Source organism: Haemaphysalis longicornis, unplaced genomic scaffold (genome assembly GCF_048455015.1).
Source record: "Haemaphysalis longicornis isolate Haplotype H1 unplaced genomic scaffold, Haemaphysalis longicornis Haplotype H1 scaffold_15, whole genome shotgun sequence".
Classification (NCBI taxonomy): domain Eukaryota; kingdom Metazoa; phylum Arthropoda; class Arachnida; order Ixodida; family Ixodidae; genus Haemaphysalis; species Haemaphysalis longicornis.
Window position 1 is genome coordinate 6,639,109 of NW_027526257.1, and position 8,001 is coordinate 6,647,109.

Here is an 8,001-nt window from a genome sequence, read left to right on the forward strand (position 1 = left end):
CTTCCCTCCCGCTACTTCTAGCGCAACCCCAACTTCGCACTCAGCTGACCAGTCAACCTGCACGCCTTCGAGCCGCCGTTCCCTTTCTTGGCGTCGCCACTTAGTTTCCCGGATGCGCCCACGTGTCAACCTTGCAGCTGAGGGAAACTAGCGGCGCAGTTCCGGAGGCAAGAACTGCGCCAACGTTTAACGGCTGAAGTCTTCCGCTTGCGCCTGACAATGTGATTGATGTTACCGTAGAAGGTGTTCCCGTATTCGCTCTTATTGAAACTGGTGCCGCTGTGTCTGTAATCCTTGAAAGCCTTTCCCGTTCCTTGAGAAAAGTCACTACTCCGCTCTCTGGCCTCACCCTCCGGATCGCGAATGCACAAGACAAAACAATTGGCAACGTGCACCACCTGACTTACAAAACAGGAAAACGTCTATATCATTCAGTTTATCGTTTTCCCTTCCTATTCGCATGATATCCTCGCTTGGGACTCTTTGTCACAACATCACGCTATCATTCGGTGTGGTCGCAGTGATCTTGACATTTTCCCGTTTGACGACACCACTATAACCGAACGTCCCGCCATATTGATTGCGACCAATTATATCGACATTCCGCCCGGCAAATCTGTGCTTGTTTCCGTGTCTTGTGACTCTCAGACGCCACCATTTCCTTTACGCTGTCGACACTCTTCAGCTGCCGCAAATGTTTGCCGCTACCTTTCGCCTGCCTTGAAATTCGCTCTGGTCTCGGTTACGATACTTGTTTTAAACTCGTAGTCATGCCCCGCCATATTGCTTCGCAGTCATTGTCATGGCCACTTTGAGACAGTTGAAGATCATCTCATCGTCGACGTGACCGAGAATCCCTCATCTCTGCACATCGTCGCGCTTGGTCCTACTCTGAACTGTGACTCTGATGTCTTTTTATGTTCCAACGACGACGCTTTAGCTCCTGCGCCACATGACGAGCTTCTGGCTCTTCTACACCGCTTCCGAGACTCTTTCGATGCCAAACACTTCGCTTCGGGCCGGGCATCCTGTGTTTCGCACCATATTGACACCGACTCCCACGCACCCCTGAGACAGCGACCATACCTTGCGTCGCCCAATGAGCGCTAACTCAATGATGAGCACGTCATGAACATGCTCACGCGCTATGTGGTACCATCTTCGACAAGCACCTAGGCCTCTCCCGTAGTACTTTGACAAAAATAGACAGCTCAATTCGCTTCTGCGTAGACTACTGGCGCTTCAACAAGATCATACACAAACACGAATACCCGCTTCCTGGCATAGATGATACCCTCGATTGCTTTCAAGGAGCCGAGTTCTTCTCTTAATTGGATTTAAGGTACGGCTATTCGCATGTCCTTACGGCAGAAGCGGATCGTCTCAAAACAGCCTTTGTCACACCTGACGGGCTATACAAATTCAACTTCATGCCCCTTGGGCTGTGCAATGTGCTAGCGACCTTCGAAACAATCATGGACAACATATTGCCCGGACTGAAGTGGAAAACATGCTTGTGTTACTTAGATGACATAGTCATGTTCTCCCCTTACTTTGCGACAAATCTTACCAGACTCGAACAAGTGTTGAACTGCCTAGCCTCAACAGGCCTGCAGTTAAACTTGAAGAAATGTCGGTTTACGGCTAAAAAACTTACTATTTTAGGCCACGAGGTGCCCAAAGACGGTGTCCTCCCGGACCAAGGAAAACTTCGCGCCATGGTGGAATTTCCTAAACCGACGGTAATGAAACAACTTCGCAGCTTTGTCGCCCTTTGCTCTTAATTCCAGCGCATTGCCCACAATTTCCCCACCATGATTGGGGGTTTGACGAAGCTCCTTGGTGGTTAAAACGAGATCGGCGATTGGTCACCCGCCTGCAACAAAGACTTCGATATGTTGCGCTGCCTTCTTATCTCGCCACCGGTACTACGACATTTCGATCCAAACGCTCCCACGGAAATTCATACCGATGACAGTGGCGTAGGCCTGGGCGCCGTAATAGCACAACGCAAGACCGGATTCGAGAAGTGCGCCATGGCTTACTCCAGCCGTGCACTTACAAATGCAGAAGAAAACTACTCCGTGAGCGAGAAGGAATGTTAAGCAATCGTTTGGGCTATTACGAAATTTCACCCGCACCTCTACGGACACTCATTCGACGTAGTGACGGACCACACTGTAAAAACTCGCCGTCACTTTAACGGCCATCTCTCCGTTAATTTTGACGAGCTGCCGCCGTCCAAGGGAAAAGACGTCCGTTCTCCCGTCAATAAAGAGGAGAGGGGGAAAACTACGGGACCGCAGCAAAACAAACAAACTGATTCTGGGCGTAAAGCGCTCCAATTGGCTCCCGCAGTCGTGCAGGACCCTCCGGGAAGACTTTTTTTTTTTTAGCCGGGCCATCTTCCGCCGCCTTCGTCTTCCTCCCTCGGTGCTGCGTTGTTTGTCCTGCGATTCTGCGTGTCGTCGCGCCATTTTTTGCCTGGTGTGCCACAAGTGACAACATTCTAAGCCAGGAGGCAATGACACCTGAAGAAGGTGAGTACTGTTCCCTTGCTTTTGTGCCAGAAAAGGTGTGGGAGGCGTGTTCTTGAGAGCTCGTTTGTGCGCTCACCGCGTGCGAAGCACATGGGTGAGCAGCGCCTTAGGCCTAGGTCTCTCGGTCCGCTTGAGCTGTAGCTGATGGAGGTTCCCTTGCTAGCGCTCTTTATTGGCTTCGAACAAAAAGCAAGAGAATCGCGTTCAATGCTTCTTTTCGCCTTTCAATGGGACATGATATTGCTAACGTGTGAATAAACGTGCACGAAATAAAGCGTGCATCGGCTTCCGCTGAAAGCGCACCGGCCGCAGGAGTTTATGCAGAATTTCGATTTTGGGGGGGTGTCGGTGGGATGTTTGGGGGGGTGTTGTATAAATCCCTAGGCAGGGTGCTTGTGGTTGTGGAACATTTTTGGGGGCGTGTCGAAGTCCTTCTGGGGGGGTGTTGGGGGGTGTTAGGGGGGGGGGTGTATAAATCCCTGACCGGCCGTACGAGTGAGCGAAAGCGTACGAGTGAGCGGAACGTATTTCGGCGCCAACGTACAAGTATGCACACGTTTTGTGCAGGCGCAGGGCCGGATATTTTAGTGGGATTCACCTATCCGCATCAGGCGCATATCGATTCATTTTGTCTGGGCGGGAATGCGCACCCGCCGTGAGCACGGGCGCCTTCGCGTACACCGGTTAATCGCCAGTGCACGCCGCTACATTGATTTGCTCAGGAGGGTTTAACTCGTGAAGCGTATACGGCAGTGTCTGCAGAGTTACAGAATTTGAAAAAGTAACTTGTCAGAGATACAGTTTCTGTAAAAAAAGGTATCGTAATTAGTTTTCCGTTAACGTAAAAACCAAGTAATAAAGCCCAAACCAAATGATAAAGTTTACTTCCTGTAAGCGCACGAAGGCAAGAAGATAGTCAAAATTACACGTGGTGAATATCTAGACAAAGGGAATCTAAAACAGGACAAACTCAAGCCCAGCACCAAAAATCGTTGTCGATGCCTCATTTTGTTGCATCCGCGGTTTTGTGATGCACCGTTGGTGTCGGGGAATGCATTCTCGCTTTCACGAAATGAGTTAGCTTTTCTCAAGCCGACAATGAGTGTTTGACGTTGATCGCCGCGAAGCAACAACACGCCGCCAGCTACAGAGGCTCGGCAGACACCCCTAATGCTGTCCATATACTGTGCCGCCGCGTGGGACAGCTCGCACGGCGTCTAGACAATACTCCAGATGTTTTTCAACCATGGGAAGAGAGTGAGCCGGCAGGGATAACGAAGGCAAATGTTTCTGGCCCCAACCGCCGTGGGCGCCGGCTTCTTTCGCCGTGTCAATATGGCTGCCCCGCTCTCGGTGGGCCCTCTACGGAGGTCTTTCTCTACACGAGTAGGCCAGCTTCCTCGTAGGGGGACGCCTAATTGCCATTTTCTTCACTTTCTTGTTTCCGCTCGACTCAAGACGGAAGAAAAACTTTAAAATCCTTTTACATACCGACCTTCGATCTCGGTATTATGCAACCTCAGAGTGGTATCTTCCCTTAAGATAGTCCTCTGAGCTACCTACGTTCCTAAACTGCGAAGGAAGCCGTGTTGAGGAACGGTGAGGGGGATATGGGGAGAAAAAGTCCTAAAAAGTGAAAGCGCGGTCTATACGCCGGTCTTTAACAAGTGCGGCTGTTATTTGGATGATTCTTGGTAAAAAGAAAATAACTGTTTCGGTGTTTTCTGTTACACTTACATCGCAAAAAGCAACAGGGTTACAGTTTCAAGTTCCTCTTTTTGAAAAATAACTAGCTACAGTTTCGAGTCATGGAAAAGAAGTAACGAGATAGCAGTAATTCGTTACTGTCACTGTTACTGCCAAGGACTGGAACAGACTCACGAAATCCGACTGGCTCTCAATAACGTTACATACACGCTGTGCCCCTGAAACTCGCAAAGACACGGACGCCGTGGGAAATAGTGAAAGAGCGACGCGAGCTTTTCTCTTTTTCGGTATTAGACTTTTTATGTATTCTGTGCCCCTGAAACTCGCAAAGACACGGACGCCGTGGGAAATAGGGAAAGAGCGACGCGAGCTTTTCTCTTTTTCGGTATTAGACTTTTTATGAATTTGGTAGTGCGCTATAACAGGTCTAAATGTAATGGTAGCTAAATTAGAAACCACTGATAGTTGATTAGTCGTGGCATGGCGTTTATTTAATGCTTCAACCCTTTCTGTGTCTTGTACAGAGTTTATTAACCTGTGGGCTTGAAATTTTCAGCACGCAGGTCAAGGCACACTTCGGGGACTGCCGGCAACACCACATCTTGCTGTCATACGTGGGTATTTGTCATTTATAAATTTACACAAAGCAGTTATTTTCAAGAAAAAATTCAATGGCTTTATAAGCAAAGGAGAGGCAAGTGCTGGCATAATTTGGCTTGCGATTTGTGTCGGCAGAATCGACATTGCTGAAGGATTTTTTAAAAATCTTGCTTTATATTTAATGGAATGTAATACCTCTTGAAATGCATTTTTATGGATTCAAATGTTGATAACGTCGCAGCTCAGGCCAGTTTTGGCATAATAACAATTTTAGGTGCTTCGGATGCATTTTACTGAATGGCAGTGGGCTTACCATAACGATATCGTAGCTCGAACGAAACCTTTGCATAGCCTCTTCAAACACGATGTTGCGAATGTGAGATAATATTCTGTCTATGCAGGTTCGAGCTTGGGAGACATTCGTCAGGTCGTGCTTGCAGTCGATGGACATGAATGCATGGCCACTGCTAGCATGGAGAAGGCAATGGGACTACTACTTGGAGCCTTCTTCGTTTTCAATATTTCGTACCCGTCTGGCTGCCCTCTCACCATGGAGTTCTTTCAAAGGTAAATGTACTTGAAGTGATAGGTTTTCTGATACAGTTTGCAATTTAAGTGTCAGCAACTAGTTTCCTTAAAGGGGCACTGACACAAAATTTTGAAGGCGATATAATGTCGGAGATAGATTGGTGGGAACACATATACTTCACCTGCAAAATATCAGCGGCGAATACAGCCTAGAACATATTTAAAATCAATTTTGAAGTGTGCGAAACGCAACCGAGCAGCCAACAGAAGACCCTGCGCAATTCTAAATAAACAACATCCAAACACGTCACGAGTTTGTGTTTGCCGCTTCCGCACTACCGGCGTTTTACGCGGGCTCGCCCGGCTCGCCGCTCCAATCGGAGGGCCGGAGGGCGGAGCTTCGGCTCTCGAGAACGAACGACCCGATCGTTGGCGGCGGAGGCGCCGTGATTTCGTCAGCTAATCGGGCAGCTGGCCGCGACCAAAGTTCTACAGCGATTCCAGGCACTCTGTTTCTATTACTGTTTATTACCATTGGATGCGAAAACGCGCCGGAGGCACGAAAAGCCCACTGAGCTAGCCGCACGGTCGCTGTGCAGGCGGCGGCCACGGCCGCGAAGTGGCCCAGGCCGGCGCAGGTAGCTCGAGTGATAGCTTGTTACCGCTGCACGAAATTGTCCCCAAGTCCCTACCATAGTGGCTTAAATGAGAAAGGAGTTAATGATGCGATGGCGGGTTGCATTAAAAATTGTCATCTGCACCGCTTACGAGAGCGGCACTCGAATATCCGCCGCAGTGCTGGTGCTGAGCCGAACACATCTGTAGGCGGACCTGTAGGCAGACCGGCCGGCTGCTCCCAGCGCGCGTCTTGCCACCCACCGTCTCGAGCGTCGCGCGTCGTTCTTTAGCCGCGGTAGCATTTTCACTCGCAGCGCCTGCGTCACATCCACGGTCGCTTTTTAATTAAGCGCCTCACGAGATCAGTACGTGGGGGCATTCGCAGAAACTGCCCTCGATGCGGATTCGACAGTGCTACGGCGGCTCTGCTCTGTGATATCCCTCCGACGGTCACGTGGTCAGCTTTGTTCACACAAAATCCACAAAATCCATCGTTTCGCGGCACTCGCTGAAACCGAAACTGCGACTGGCCGCATTTAAAATCCCTCTAATTAAACAACCGTCGCACGATGAAGCAAATGAGGTTTCTACAGGTTATAAGTAGGTCACTAGCTACTTATCGCAACGAAAAAAACAAGATGCTAAATTTTTGTGTCAGTGCCCCTTTAAGATAACGAGCATTCATGAAAATGTCTCGTCTGTCTCGCGACGGACAACTTCGCCTCCCTTGGTGCCACAATACAGTAAACTCATGATAATTAAAACTCAAAGAGACCCCGATGAATCGGTTTACATTATCAGAGGTTTCAATAATCAGAAGTTATCATAAATATGGTTAGGGGCAACATACAAACTTGTTTTGTAATGAAACATTCACATATATTTAGTAGTAAAGCATTCACGCAGAATAGTTGCTATTCACACCCTGAAAAAAGAATCACGAATGGATTACTGCTTTGCTTTGCATGAGAGTCCAAAACTTTTTTTTTTCTTTCTTTCTCAATCTACACGTGGTTGTTGGCGCGTGCATGTCTTTTCGACACATGTATGCAGATAATAGGATTTATTTGTGGCTATTAGTGATATGAGGATGCAAATTTGCAGCTAGAAGCAGCAAATGCAACCGATATTTTCTGCCAAGTACAAGCGAAGAGTGCGAATTAACCGAATTTACGTAATGAAGCTGTTTGAATTAAACGACTTTAAACTATATTGCAAACAGCGGGCAACCAAAATTTTGAAATTTCTGAGAATTAACCGAAAGTGTGAATTGTCCGAGTTTTAATTATCTTCACTGTACTGTACTTGGTACAGATATCTATTCTAGGCATCATGATAAGTAACCTATTCTTTCCTAGCATTGAGGTGAGGTGCTGTTCAGTGTGAAATGTAAATGCACAGGTTTTCTTAATATTTTTTTTCAAATTTAAAGTTTTGTGTGCTTTATGCACCGAAGCTAAACCTGGGCTGTGAGGTACACTGTAGTGGTAGACTGCATGTACAAAGCTTCCGATATTTCTTACTGATTATTTTCCAAATTAGTCCCTGACACTTGACCACATGTGCTTTACTGAAAGAATTTCATTTTATAAATTATATCGCATATGTCATCATAAAGCCTAAATATGTAGTAGTCAGTTCGTGGCCTATAGATTTATCTTATCTATTTTGAATTCCTTTCCAGGTACTTCGGGCAGATCAACCCATCCAAAGGACGAGGCAAGGGGCTGACCAGTGGCATAGTACCGAGGTTGCTGAGCCTTCTTAAAGTGCTTTAACATAGGTATGTTGAGCCTTTAATTATGACCAGTATATAGGTATGACCAGTAGGTTAAATCAGAACAGTATGCTTACCACGCATGCATGTCGCACAGCAGCGAAACGTCGCTGCTGAACGATTTGAAGCAATCACTAAAATGAATATTGTTCTCTCTTTCATTTTTTTCTCAGGTAATGCACCCATGGCTCCTGGTAAACAAGTAGCAGTCTGGAAGTTTGACGTTTTTTA

At 47.5% G+C, this 8,001-nt stretch overlaps 1 long non-coding RNA gene across 1 annotated transcript; it reads left to right on the top strand.

Moving 5' to 3' along the window:
- Nucleotides 1-2,260: 2,260 nt before the first annotated feature.
- On the top strand, nucleotides 2,261-7,771 carry LOC144165742 (uncharacterized). Its single transcript, XR_013321495.1, has 4 exons — nucleotides 2,261-2,540; nucleotides 4,804-4,861; nucleotides 5,249-5,414; nucleotides 7,678-7,771. It is a non-coding gene; the product is annotated as an uncharacterized LOC144165742 (long non-coding RNA).
- The last annotated feature ends 230 nt before the right edge of the window (nucleotides 7,772-8,001 follow it).